General features: G+C 38.3%; 1 protein-coding gene across 1 annotated transcript in view; it reads right to left on the bottom strand.

Annotated features, from left to right (window-relative positions):
* pdgfrb (platelet-derived growth factor receptor, beta polypeptide) overlaps positions 1 to 10,315 on the bottom strand; it is a 39,185-nt gene extending 28,870 nt beyond the window's left edge. Inside the window, exon 1 of the mRNA XM_038276920.1 lies at positions 9,927 to 10,315. The gene's annotated coding sequence lies outside the window, so the exon portion shown is untranslated. The remainder of the gene's footprint in view (positions 1 to 9,926) is intronic.
* Between the last annotated feature and the right edge of the window lie 4,337 nt (positions 10,316 to 14,652).

Below are 14,652 nucleotides of genomic sequence, written 5' to 3' on the forward strand. Positions count from 1 at the left end.
GCAGATCAACAGTAATGAAACTCCTCAAAACAGAGAAAAACCTAATTGAATGAACAAGACGCAGCAGAACTCACATTCGAAAGGAGAGGAGAAACAAGAAGACCAAAACAAAACAAAGTGCAACGTACCATCAAACACAACAAAACAACCAACGACGGAGCATGACAGCCCGAGAGAGCGAGAAAAGAAGCACTGCACCCTTCACCAGACTGTGGAAAAAAAGAGCAAAGAAGCATGGAGACGAATGGATAATCTTTATGGGAGGAAAACTGATCTAAGGTAGTAGGTAGGTTAACAGAATTAGGGCACAAACAATCTGACATGAAGGACACTGATGTTTACCCTGGCAAAGTGAGCATGAAGCTGAGATCTGCAAAACTAACACTTCCAACTAATTTAACCCAGAACAATCTTAAATTACCTAAAGATGTATACTGATGATTTTTCAACATAAATTATGTACTAAAGTAACATCATCTATAAAAGCTAGTAAACAAAATATTCTCATTGTTAATGGGTTTTAGATTGTTTTAAGAGAAAAGAGTTAGGGTTTGATAATGTATTTGTGAGCAGCAGAGCTGGGGGGTTGTGTGGGAAGAGAAAATGACCTAAAGGGTCTGTGTTTAAACAAACATCTCCCATCTCCCCCTGAGGAGAACCCTCTGGTCCTCTGCAGGAGGCCCAAAATGCAGTGTTCATGGCATAGAAGGCTGTAGGGTTTGGTAAGTGGAAAAGACTTGAATACTGTAGCTGTGCATTTACAGCGTAACAATAAATAATGATTCAATGCAAATACTTTACTACAGTATGCAGTAAGCAACATGTCAGACTAACGGATCAAAAACTGATCTGGCAGCTCAACCAAGATGAAGAAAAAAACTATAAAAAAAAAGAGCTTAAATAATGATTTCATTTAAGTACTTTTTTTTATTTTAAAAGCAATATATATTAATGTAACTCTAATTAGTTGAAGCCCAATGAGCCCAATGCCTCATCCAGTCTTTTATGTTTGAGTCAAGAATGTTTGTCTAATAAAACAATATTATCATTTTGAGATTCATACCTTTATTTATTTTCCATAGGCTGTTTCTAAACAGCTTAGGTCGGAATAGTGACCTTTATGGAAATTTCATACATTTTCCTAAAGTCTTTTTAAAGACTCCTAAAATTAAATGAGCTATGAAGTGTGTTTCAATGAGGAAACACTGACCCAATGCTAGCTACCCTATAGAGATCTAAAGAAAAACATCAACAAGTTTCCTAGATTTTTGACAATAGATAAAAAATAAGTATAAATGTACATTTTTATGTTTATTTCTAACATCTTATTTATTTCCTTATTGACCCAAATGTTAGTGAATTCATTCAATAATTTGTTTTTCCAGACCATCTGTTTCCTTTGTGAGTAAAGCTGACATGAAACAGAACTGGTTTTCAAAGTGGAAAAGACACAAGTACTTTCCATTCAGGACAAGCAGACGTGTTTTCATTTCAATGATACACCCCCTCTAAGCAGATTTGACTCAGCACACAAAGAAAAGACAATATTACCAACCATTTAAACAACATAAAATCATGGTTGAAAGGTGGAAATAAAAAAAATTTCCACTTAAAAGTGATGTTTATCTGTCTCTAAATGTGCTCTCACAGATAATATAGGCTGTCAAGACTGACTTCTAACACATTTTTTGGGCTGTATATGGTTGGTCTGGTTTTACTTCTTTTTAGACCTTAGAGATGACCATGAAAAAATCTCTATGAAGGTCCACAGTTTGTACAGATCAGTGTGAAACCTCCAATATCTATAGAGCAATAACTTAAAAGACAAAATCAACTAGAAGGATAATAAAAAAGGCTTTACTGTGTGTGTTTGTGTGTGTGTGTGTGTGTGTGTGTGTGTGTGTGTGTGTGTGTGTGTGTGTGTGTGTGTGTGTACACATAAACTGGCATCAGACGATCCAAATATATATATATATATTTATATATAATATGAAGGTATATATAATGAGGTTTACTTGTACAAAACACAAAAAAGCATAAAACGAGAAATAACAGCAAATGTGGTTCACAGATCTTTTCTCTTCTAGTATCCTTCTAGGATTGGTCAGACTTCCTGATTAATTTTGTATTCTGCACCTTCTGTCTGTGTTCACACCCGATCACACACCCAAAATGAATTTGTTATTTAAAGCAGACTGTATTTCCCTACAGTTTCTTTGTATGTTGCCAGTTTGTCATTGTCACACTCTCCAGGTTTAGTGAAGTCATTGCCAAGACAGAGTTGATCTCAGGAAATGGGTTGTTACCCACAGAGACTTGCAGCAGGTGTCCACATTTCGGGGCTTTGGCAGAATGCATTGAGTTTCTAGCAGCTTTTACACAAAGCACCTTTAATAATGAAGATATATTCAAAGAATCATATATATTTTGGATCTGCATGTCATATGAGTGATAACTCTTCACTATGAGAAATTTATCTCGTCATCCAGTATCTTGCCAACGTTTTAATATCTCTTCAACTTCTTCTTTTTCTTTCACACTACGACCACAAGCGTTGGTGTATAACAACTGGTTTTCAAGTGAAGAAAAATAAGACACACAAAGTAATAATAAACATGATGAATGTTTTTATTTTTTCTTAAGACCACAAACACCAACAGCTGCAAAGTCAGAGAGAAAGCAGTGTTAAGGTTTTTTAAATAATATCTCTAGTAACATCTTGAGGAGTAGTGCAGTCCATCATTTGAAATGGAAATCACGTTGGGACTCTACAACCACACCAAGACATTTACCTAAACTAACAGGCCAGGCACTGGGAGCGTTAATCAAAGAAGAAACTAAAAGGACTCTGGTACAATAGAGATCCATGGCTCAGCTGGAAATATCTATGAAAGGGACAACCAATCTGCATGGCACTTCTCAAATCTGGCTTTTATGGAAGAGTAGGGGGAGATTCATTGTTGAATGAAATAGACAAGATGTTTGCAGTTTGGCATAACAAACATGTGGAAGAACTGACTCTGGTCAGGCCAGAAAAAAATTGGTCAAAATTGAAACTGATTGTCAACCTTAACACACCACCCCCATGGTAGGCATGGTGCTGGCAGCATTATGCTGTGGGGATTATTATCTTTAGCAGGGAAAACGAAACTGGGTTGAGCTAAATTCATCCACAATCAATGGGGATTGGCGGCCTAGTGGTCAGGCATAGAGCTCGGAATCCTGAGGCTCTGAGTTCGAGGCCCACTCCCACAGACTGCCACTCTGGGTCACTGAGCAAGACCCTTAACCTCACACTGCTCCCCGGGCGCCCCACAATGGCAGCCCACTGATCCCCAAGGGGATGGGTTAAATACAGAGGTAAATTTCTCCAATGTGAGATCAATAAAATTCAATTATTATTATCCTGTCAGAAAACCTGTCAGAGGCTGAGAAAGACTCTAAAATAGAGTTCCCCTTTCTCTAAACCAATGCTGTGATGAAAAGGCTTTGATTCAACAATTATAAGAGTCTGAGGCAAGAGCTAAAAAGTCCCTCATGGAAAGACTCAAACTTTTGCAAAAAAAAACCCATAATCTTTTGACACAGTCTTTTAAGGCTAATAAAGGCTTACAATGAGAAAAACATGTTTCTACACAGTAATAAATTAGGGAATTTAAATGCAAATGCACACCACAGTGTTATTTGGTAATTAAAACTGAAAAACATCTGTTTTATCCATACCCTTCACTGTTAAACACTACTTTGATTTGGTCTATAAAAAGCACTAATTTTTGTGTTTATGAAACAACATATTTTGTGAAGATGAATATTTTCAACTATCAGCAATAAAAGAGATTAAAAATTAAAATAGATGTACTTTTGTTGTGATAAAAGAAAGAAACACTCTATATGGTATTTTCTTCCAGAGGCATGTTCGCCTTAGGGAGATATTTCCCTGCAGCAAAACTCACATTTAACTGTACGGTGATAACAATGTTTTCCTAAAATCTGATGGTGGGTAGGTAATGTTTTGGGTAAAAACCTTTGCTTGCTGTGGTTGAAAACATGCAAATATAGTAATGATGCAGGAGAAACCTAAACAAAATGAAAAACCAGAGTTATGCAATACTGGATTAATGCAGTGAAGTCCAAAAAAAAAGACAGGTGCTAACTCTTTCTGGTTTTCCTCCAAGACAAAACAACACAATGCTTCAGTTCTTACTTTCACAGACTGCAAAGTATAGCAGCTTCTCCATTATTTTAGAATAAAAATACACGTTGCACCCCAATTTGGAACATTTCTGCCAACTTTAAAATATTTTTGGACCAACTGAGGCCAGAAAGGGGTCTTCGTTTGTTTTGACAGTATCTGTCTGGTGGAAATAAGTGGAGTAGATTTATGACTGAGTTACATTGACCCCGATTTAGATCTAAGTTACACAGCTGGACACTGAACTTTAAAAGGATCTGTTCCAGGAAAACTTGCTTGTATGTCGTAACTTAAGAGGCTGACGCTTTACTGAAGCCATGGCGGGTTCGCTTTATCTGCACCTAAAGAGAAAAGGTCTACTGTTGCTCTATTTTCATAATACTATTTTCTTTCTGGTTTAGTGTTTGGGTACAGAGCATGTGAGGTCCAATTTCACAAATCAAAGTGACTCTGTAGTCATGCTTTAGCAGCACATGTTTAGGAAACTGCTGATTTTGGTTTGCTGGCCTTTCAAACAGAGTTGTAAATGCTGTTTGTAGTGGCGGTGGGGGGATGTTAAGGGCTTTCTGCTGTAGAGTGGCAGCTTCAGATGTGGCAGCTCTTAGACATTGGCTTAATGATCTAGATTTGACTCATTCAGGGACTAAATCAATGGAAAAAAGTGATAAAAAACAAAGCAAAAAGAATAAAAGCTCCCTGCTATCCATTAAAATGCAGGGCTGCTATTAGGAAATCATTAATGTATGCTAGTGATTTGTGTTTTTGTAGGCAAATGAGAATTACATATCAGAGTCAAATGTGTGTTTTCTGACATAAATGGCACAAAACCATTCAGCTTTTTCCTTTTTAATTGATTATCCTCAGAAAACTGACCCCAAAACCCGTGAGGTTGGGGGTCCCCCCACCCCGTGCACTCCAACACCCACCAAAGAAGCAGCTGAATACAATTAGGACTGACTGGCTTTACATTCCACCTATACTCTTACATACATGAAAACAGGAAAATGGCTACAAAGGCAAAAGGAAATCAAATTGTTTCTAGTAAAACATCTTAAGTTCCTGATTTCTCACGTACTTTATGAATGTGAGCAACGAATGGAGGTGGAAACCTTGTCTCTACTTCATTCTGTTCATAATATTTTTATCTTTTAAAAGCTTTGGGCTGTTTTTCTTTGTCCTCGTTTCCCATTGCACTGTATCAGCGACTTCAAAATGTTTTTGTTGGAGGGAATACAACTCTCTGGATAATATATTATCCAGAGAGACTAGCGAGAAAAAAAGAATCTGAGACGAAAACTTCCTGTTGAAAATTTGCCTTGTTCTGTACGCACAGACTTAAGAGAAAAAAATTATGATTTTATAAATTTGTAGGCTGGGAAGAATACATCAAAGACTTTTACTGCTGCTTTTATGAATCTCAGCTATATAAATGTGTAACATAATGTGTTAGCATAGATATCTAAACCATTTACTTACGCACAATGCTTTTACTAAGTATAGTATTTGCCATTCAAATCAAAGAGCTAATAATGCTTTCAATCATATTAAAAGTGTTCTCTTTTCTTTGCACAATTCTTTTTTGTGAGTGCTATTCAAGTAAATGGAACAAAGTACACATTTCATTGCATTATGTTGCGGTTGTGTTGATTGCTATGAATGGAGGGAAGATAATAAACATCTTAAATCAGATTAGTCTAAGCTGGTCATTTAAGGATAAGGGCATAATCATTTAATAATTGATACATAAAAACAAGAAATACACTTTTTACCTTTAACAATGACATGTTGCAAAATGTTGAGCTATTGTTAAGCCTTGTTGACCTAATTGAAATTAGATCAATAAAGCTGGACCATAAAAAGGGAATATAATACTTCTGTTTTCTTTTAAACTTCTTTTCAAGGAGCAGTTTTAAGAGGTTGTATTGATATTCACTTAAAATCAAGGGTTTTTTAAAACCTTATATTAACAAACATATGGCCATCTTAAATTAAATCCTACTGATCCTTTCATTATTTCTCCTTCCAGAATGACAAAGGAGATATTTAGAGAAATTTATCAAGTTCTTTAAAGTGAGAAACTTTAGAGTTTAAAATCAAACTACATCTAAAAAAACAAACTGCTTCTTACAGTAAAATAAACAATTAGTAATGTTATCCAAGAATAATTGTTTTCTTCAGAGAGTGTGGTTCATCTCTGGGTACAATTTATAGAAGTCTAACAATACTGCATTCATATGTTAGCAATTAGTAACCATGGTAATGTCCAGCAATTATCAGCAAAGGATGGGTTCAATGTCCCAGAGATGAACATGTTTTGGTTCCATTCTATCAACTGAAAAAAAGCTGTAATAAATCATCAACAGGGAAACTAAGCAAACATTTGAAAGAGCACTCACCAATGAGGAAGACGCTCTAAGATAACCAAAAAAGCCAGATGCAGTTTTAAAAAGCACTCATTGACAGAGCGTCTTAAAGCATATCTTTGCTCTGTAGTCTAATGAATAAATATTAAGATTGTAAACGCTTGAACAAACTCCCAGCTGTGGTCCACAGGGATGGCAGCATCATGCTGTGTGGGCGTGCCGCTGTAGAAGGAACCAATGCACTTCTCAACATGTGGCATCCTTTGGAAAGCATATTATGTTGAAATACTGAGGCAGAATCTCATCCATCAAACAGGAAGTTAAAACTTGGAAACACATCAACAGGACAGAAGAGAAGCCCTGAACTCAAAATCAGTGGAAAATATTTTTCTTTTACCTTTAGGATTTGCCAAACACAAATAATGTTGGTGATTTTGACTGATTTATGACAACAAATAAGCTTTGATGTAATGTCACACAGTAATTAAAAATTTTATACCATGTATGTAAACTTTAGTTTTTTGGAATTATTGTCAATTTCCCCCAAAAGCACAATGTCATAGTAAAGAGGAGAGAAAATGGATACAATAAAATAAATGTTTCCTCAAAGACTTGTCCTGCAGATGAGGCTAAACTTCCTGACTGAAGATGAAATACAGCTGCCTGACAGCTCTCCCTAAGAGAGTAGGAGGAGGTAAAAGAAGGAGGAGGGGAGCCAGATGGACGGGCAGCATTACAAGATTGCTGAAACGCTGAGCGCTCTTCATTAGATATATGTGAGTTAAACGTTTGAGAAGCAATGGATTACTGAGAACCAACTGTTTCAACTGAAACATGAATCATGCAATAACTGAGCATCAGGATATGAGTCAGAGAAAACATACAGTTATCAATAAGTGCCTTGATAATCATGTGATAAGACGTCAGCTATAAATAAGTTTTCAAACTCAATATTTCATCCAGATACAAACAGCATGACTCTGTTTTTCATATCGTGGCTGTTCAGCAGCTGTGTGTTTGGCTCTCAGAGCACCGAATAAATCACTGCAGGACAGAATGGGATAAGTGTGTGCTATAAAACCCACCATGTGGACCTCAAACCGTTACATGTCGACACTGTGGAGCACATGTGAGCCCAAAAAGAGTGTTGGCATGTTTTCCTGCATGGTCATAATATGAAGCACATTTTCTTGTTGCGGATGGCATGCAGAGAGCCAGGACAGCCAGGAAACAGCTGATGACTCAGGATTAGATCCAGGCCAAGAAGGGAATGGAGATGACTGGGCTTTGGAGCACCAGGGCCAGCAGTGGATCTGCGGTGCATACCAGCGATCTTACGCACCGGGAGGAAAGTCCCAGATCTTCTTTGGAGATGTATTTCTTTATAACATTTTTATTAGTCTGCTGTAGACATATGCCTGGGGAATGAGTGGTTCTGATATCCATTACAGCCTCACACCCCTAATATTTAACCAGGACATCAATGCAGCTTCAGAAATTTCTGGTCCAACTACATTTAAAACCATCCTACAAGTATACAGCAACTGAAAATGCATGCTTAATCAGTTAAAAAAATAAATTGAACTGTCAGACGAATTTGAAAGTAATGACTCTAACAGGTTCAGGTGTAAAAAAGGCTCCAATCAGCTGAAAAAGACATGGAGGAAACATGACTTGGCCATTTTCCCACTGAGATAATCTGATATCAGAATCAAGAAAACACTTATTATAATTAATATGTTCAATTGGACATGAATCGATAACAAATCAAAATCCGGGATCTTGAATTACATCGAACATCTTTGTTTCAACTACGTATAGCGAGAGCATGTTTGGGAATATAGTTTAGAATTTTTCCTTCACACTATAAGCTAAACATTTCTTAAGGTCAAAAACAGTCTCCAAGTCATGCAGCTGTGCCAGAAAGCACAGCCCAAAACTCGATACAGCTTCAAATGATTTAGTCTGAATAGATTTTAGCAACATCAATAAAAGGGAAATTCCCTGTATGTATATCTAAGATCTTAAGATAGAGTTAATGATAATAAAAATGCTGCAATATTCATATATTTATACTATAGTGGCAGGAGTGGCCGTGCGTTAATATAATCTGTATTGGGTGAATCACTCCAATTGCTCTGTACTCCCACATACTCTTGAGTTCAGACTCAACCCAATTACAAACAAAAAAACAAAACAAAAAAGACAGTAGAAGTGCTTTTCACCGACCCAGGTGCCAATTACACCCTGAGCAGTTGGCAACGCAACAAACACGTTGATTAGATTTTCTGATGATTTAATAACGAGGCTTATTTCATTTTCTACATGTGATTTTTTTGGGTGGCTGCATCAGAATTTCCTGACTCGCATTAAGTGGCAGCACCTCTGTCGGTTTTACCCTCTGAATCACCTTGGCATCACAGAGACAACGCTGCTCTAAAAGGATGTCCATGAGACGAGAGGCATCGATTCATTTTTATTCATTTAAAATACTTACATCTGAAACGAGGAATGAAGAAACACGTAAAATACTTCACTTAATAAGATTGACAATAAACAGCCTCAAAGTTGATTCATAAGTCTGAAAACTTTGAGACATTGTTATAAAATACTCAAAGGGAAATCCTTCCACTTAGTAAGAGCTTGTTACTGCGACGAATGCCAAGAGACGGTTTAACAGATTGCCTGTTGACCCAGTCAATCTTAAAGCAGGGGTGAAGCTGTTTTCAATTAAAGTCAGTATGTATTATCACTGCAAAAGGAATTCATTTGTAGTTAAGAAAGGATGCTGGGGTCAGTGACGGATGCCGGCATTGCTGCACCGCCATGAGGTATGCAGAGAAGATTGATTCTGTCAGGAGTGTTCAGCAGGATGATTGTTGGTTCTCTCTGGGTGACTGAAGAGGGTTGTATACACAGGCTATTTAGCAGCGAAGCACAAAGTGGAGGGCATGCAAACAGGTTGTAAAGCCCAGAATGTTTGTCTGTGTGTGTAATGCAGCGAGAAGATAAACTCCATCAAAGAGAAAAGAGGGGTGTATGTGCAGAGATGCTCATCTACGTGTTGATGTTTGAACAGGCTGCTCACATTGTAATGCTTGTGTGTACACACTGAGGTATGCGGGTAACAGACACCCCATACCAAAGACATAAACATTAGGTATCACGCAATCAAACAGGTTTAAAAGTTGTTCTCAGTTTCCTAAATTGGATGGAGATTCAATTCCAGGAACTCCTGTGTGTTCCAGTTGTCAGACATCTGTGAAATTACATATGCAACTTTAAGATTCCTTTGCAGACTGCGTGAAATTCAAACATTCAGCCAACATGTGTCAAACAGCCGTGACCAACAGATAAGGAAAACTTTTTACCTTCAGAACGCTCCTCCAGACACAGATGAGTCTTCCCTCTCTGACCCCTCTCTAAATAGGGGAAAACTGTCGGCCGGCGAAGGAAAACCAGAGACGAGTTCTCCAGCTGTTGCCCCTTCAGGGTGTGCTGCTTCAAATGTCCAGCTCTCTCAGATGTTCAGTCTGAGGTTAATCTCTGCTGTCCCAGGAGTCCGTTGGGAGGAGGTACTGCTTGGAGAATGGCTGTTTGTTTAGTCAAATCACAGCAACATGGGGGTCTCTCTCCATCTCTCTCTCTCTCTTTGCTCTATTAACCCGTACTAAAGAGCCTTAACACTCAGAATGAGTGGAGTGAGTTTGAAAAAAGAGAAAGACATTACCAGTGAAGACATGCAAGACACACACTCCTTCACCAATAGGCTCATAGAGAGCAGAGCAGAGCAGAGCAGTGGTCCGGCCCTCAGCGAACACAGAGAGAGGGGTGGGAGGAGAGGAGAGAGAGAAGCAACAGAGGCAAGTTTCATGAAAATGAGAGAAGAGGCAGACAAAACTTCAATAACACAGATCAGGTTCTGCTTGTTGTTCTTAGGTAGCAGCTAGGAGGTCCCCCCGAGCTGCAGCGATTTGTTTATGAATGGAGAGGCGAGCCTGCTGGAGGTGAACTGAGACAGTCTCTACTGGCAACGAGCAATCTGGACTGCGTCTAAATCTGCCATAAAACAACAAACACAATGAAAAGGAAAGAGAAAGAGGAGTGAGAGGTTCAGACAGGGAAGAAGGGAGAAAAAGGCCTTTGGCAGAGCTTGGTGCCCTGCTATGGAAACAAACATTTGTCTCATTTTCTCAGGAACAGGAGAGAATTCATATGAACACGCTGCGAGGAAGAGGTGTAAAAGTCAGCAAACACAACATTACTTCAGTTTCGTTCTCGATATATTTATAATTTTACTTCATTAAAAGTAAATAAACTATCTCTCCACCTCACTCTGTTCTCACCCCCCTCTTTTGTCTCCTCTCCATAACCTTTCAGCCTTTCTCTCTTTCAAAGACATGCAGGCTAAAAACACGTCCTAGATATTGGCTCTCGTCCTAATTTCATCCTTTCCCAGGGCAGGAGGGGGTTGGACCCCACTGCTGATGAAGGCTTTCTTCCACTAACAAGCAGGCAGAGTGAGGGGAGGAGGGAACAGGGGCTAAATTGGACAGTAACATGTTGTCCTCTAATCGTGCGGGTAAATCTAAAAGCCCTGTTAGAAGTAATTAGAGAGCTCCAGTTATTTGATAGAAGGGGAGAAACACCACACCGGCTGGATTACCATCTAATTTCACCTGTGTGATTAACACATCCTGTTAAAACAGCTGGCCTTCTGCGAAAACATAATGCTGGAGCATCGCTGATATTTAAGGATTACTCAACAGATGATTCTGTGACCAACAGCATAAAGCACAGATCCATCCATCCATCCATCCATCTGCCATCCCTCTGTCATCCATCCATCCATCCATCCATCCATCCATCATTCATCCATCTTCCATCCATCATCCACCCATCATCCATCCATCCATCCATCCATCCATCATCCATCGATCATCCATCCGTCATCCATCTATCCATCCATCAATCCATCTGCCATCCATCCATCCATCTGCCATCCCTCTGTCATCCATCCATCCATCTATCCATCCATCTGCCACCCATCTGCCATCCCTCTGTCATCCATCCATCCATCCATCCATCCATCCATCATCCATCGATCATCCATCCGTCATCCATCTGCCATCCACCCATCCATCTGCCATCCATCCATCCATCTGCCATCCCTCTGTCATCCCTCTGCCATCCATCCATCCATCCATCCATCCATCTGCCATCCATCTGCCATCCCTCTGTCATCCATCCATCCATCCATCATCCATCCATCATCCATCCGTCATCCATCTGCCATCCACCCATCCATCTGCCATCCATCCATCCATCTGCCATCCCTCTGTCATCCCTCTGCCATCCATCCATCATTCATCCATCATCCATCCATCATCCACCCATCATCCATCCATCCATCCATCCATCCATCATCCATCGATCATCCATCCGTCATCCATCTGCCATCAACCCATCCATCTGTCATCCATCCATCCATCTGCCATCCCTCTGTCATCCCTCTGCCATCCATCCATCCATCCATCCATCTGCCATCCATCCGCCATCCCTCTGTCATCCATCCATCCATCCATCCATCCATCCATCCATCTGCCATCCCTCTGTCATCCATCCATCCCTCTGTCATCCATCCATCCATCCATCCATCCATCCATCCATCCATCCATCCATCCATCCATCCATCCATCCATCTGCCATCCCTCTGTCATCCATCCATCCATCCATCCATCCATCCATCCATCCATCCATCCATCCATCTGTCTATGCCAGATTTAGCAGTACAGGCTTATTTTCATCTGCAGTCTCATAGCCGATTAAGGTAAAAGCATGAAGTACAAAAGATGTTATACATACAAGAAATGTTAAAATAAAATGCCTTTGAAAAAGGCAAGTATATTAGAAATTTAAAATATATAGACAAAAATTTTTATATATATGAAAAAACTGTATAGAGTACACAGAACACACAATTAAATTAATGTTAATAAAATAGATCAATGTGAATTATGTGTGCTTATATGATTATATTTTATATTTAACAGATGAAATTAAACGTCTTCAGCTTGCTCTGTTATGAAATGGCAAAAAGCCATGAAGCCTGTCATCTATAGCCCTCTCAGCATTTCTTCAAGAAACGTGAGGATATTTTGCTCTTAAAATGTCTTGTATTTGTATAGCATTTCATCAATACCTAGGACTCTGAAGCATTTTCTCTATAATCTGTCCTTCATCCACTGACACACACTCACATGCTGACGGTGGTGAGCCACACTGCAGCCACTGTAACCCTGAGACACACTGGCATCGGTCAAAGTGTTGTTAGAAACAGATAACGACACCTAAACCCTTTTTCTAAACTTTGCACATTTCTTTTTGACACAGAAAAAAGATAATTGCCTTATGTTTCAATTTTAATTTTTCATGTTTTAAAAGAAAAAAATCAAACAGACACTTGCTTTTTCTTAGCCTTCTATAAGGACTGATTGTATAGAAAGCCTAGAAATAGGACACAGAGCTTTAACTCATTTGCATTTCATTATAATATTATACTTTTAGCCTGTAGTAACCATGGAGGACAGCGAGAAAATCACAAAGCGTTCATCTATTGCTCTATATTTGGCTGCAGCTGCTGAGAGGAGCCCTTAACAAGCTGGACTTCCAAATATTCTGCCGCAACAATGCTGAGTCTATCCAACTTAGTAAAGGGTGTTTCCTCTCACACTTTAGCCCAGCTGATGCAAGAAACTGTGTGTCACAAGACTAACCAGCTCGTAGGTTATTTTAACTTGGCATCTGATAAAACTTGAACTTATCTTGATATGTCTTTGAGGAATGATGAAGGAGAAGGGATGCTGTGGCCTGATCCAGAACTAACTCCTGTGAGGGATGAAGATAAATAATGATAAATGGAAAACTGTGTCATCAGGGGTCATTTCCTTTTACAGATACACTGATAAAGACTCTAAATCATGAATCAAACACTGATATGAACAATTGAAACCAGAAAAGGAGGCAAGGATGTGGTCTCTATATCCTAAAAATTAAAATAAAACAATAATTCTGCAATAATTCGCAGTGACTACTTTAGAGCTGTGTTAACTTTCCTATTGCTAATGATTTTAATGGTGCATTATAAACAAACTTTTCTTTTCTGGTGTCTGCAATGTACAGACTTTAAAATGTTACTTTTTTTCTGTCTCTTTTTATTATGGTTTCTGGAAATTGATCACATTTTCCAAGTTCTTTTTAGAAATTGACAAAGATGTTGTCGGTACCCACTTAATAAATATATTAATGTAAAATGAGCGGTATATTAGTTCAGTTATGCTTGATTCTAAGTAAAATACTTATATAAATACAAATAAAATCAACAGGAATATAATAAAACGGCTGAACAAATGCTCTGAGCTGACTAAGGTGCCAATTTGCTGCATATTCTTTTACTAGGAGTAACACTAATACAACTGGGCCTAAGTAGCATCACATGTAATTTTAAAGGGCTTTTTTTCTTATTTTATTCCCCTCTTCTTAGGTAAATTATTGCTTCATTTTTGCAGCTAAAGTCTTATTACACACATAAAAATATCAAATTGTCGTCCTTCCATGGTACACTAAATCATCAAGTCATATTGTTTTGTATAATCCTTTTTCCTGTTCTGTCTGGATATTTTAAGTATACTTATGTGGTTGTTAGGGGTCATTCTCTGTGAGTTTTGAATTTCTTATTTAACTGACTTGCAATCTTAGAGTTTTAAATGATAAAACCTGCACATTGAATCGTAGCCCTATCCTCTCTATACTGCAGCTGATTATGTTTTTTTCTGCAACTTTTAATAATTATCTACAAAGTTATCAACCTATAGTGAAATGGAAATCCAAAACATTTTTTTTTACTTTAGGATATCTAAAATAAAAAACTTCATCTTGTTGACTTTAAATATCGGGTCTGTGGTTCAGTCACTTTAACTCATTTGGCATAAAAATTAGTTTAAGTTTATGTAGAAGGCTAACATTTAACTGCAGTTGTAACTTAGATTTGCAGAATGAATCTTTGCTTAAAGTAAAGTCGTTAATAAAAGTATTTCC

The sequence above is a fragment of the Cyprinodon tularosa genome, unplaced genomic scaffold, assembly GCF_016077235.1.
Source record: "Cyprinodon tularosa strain WSP-4 unplaced genomic scaffold, ASM1607723v1 ctg129, whole genome shotgun sequence".
Classification (NCBI taxonomy): Eukaryota; Metazoa; Chordata; class Actinopteri; order Cyprinodontiformes; family Cyprinodontidae; genus Cyprinodon; species Cyprinodon tularosa.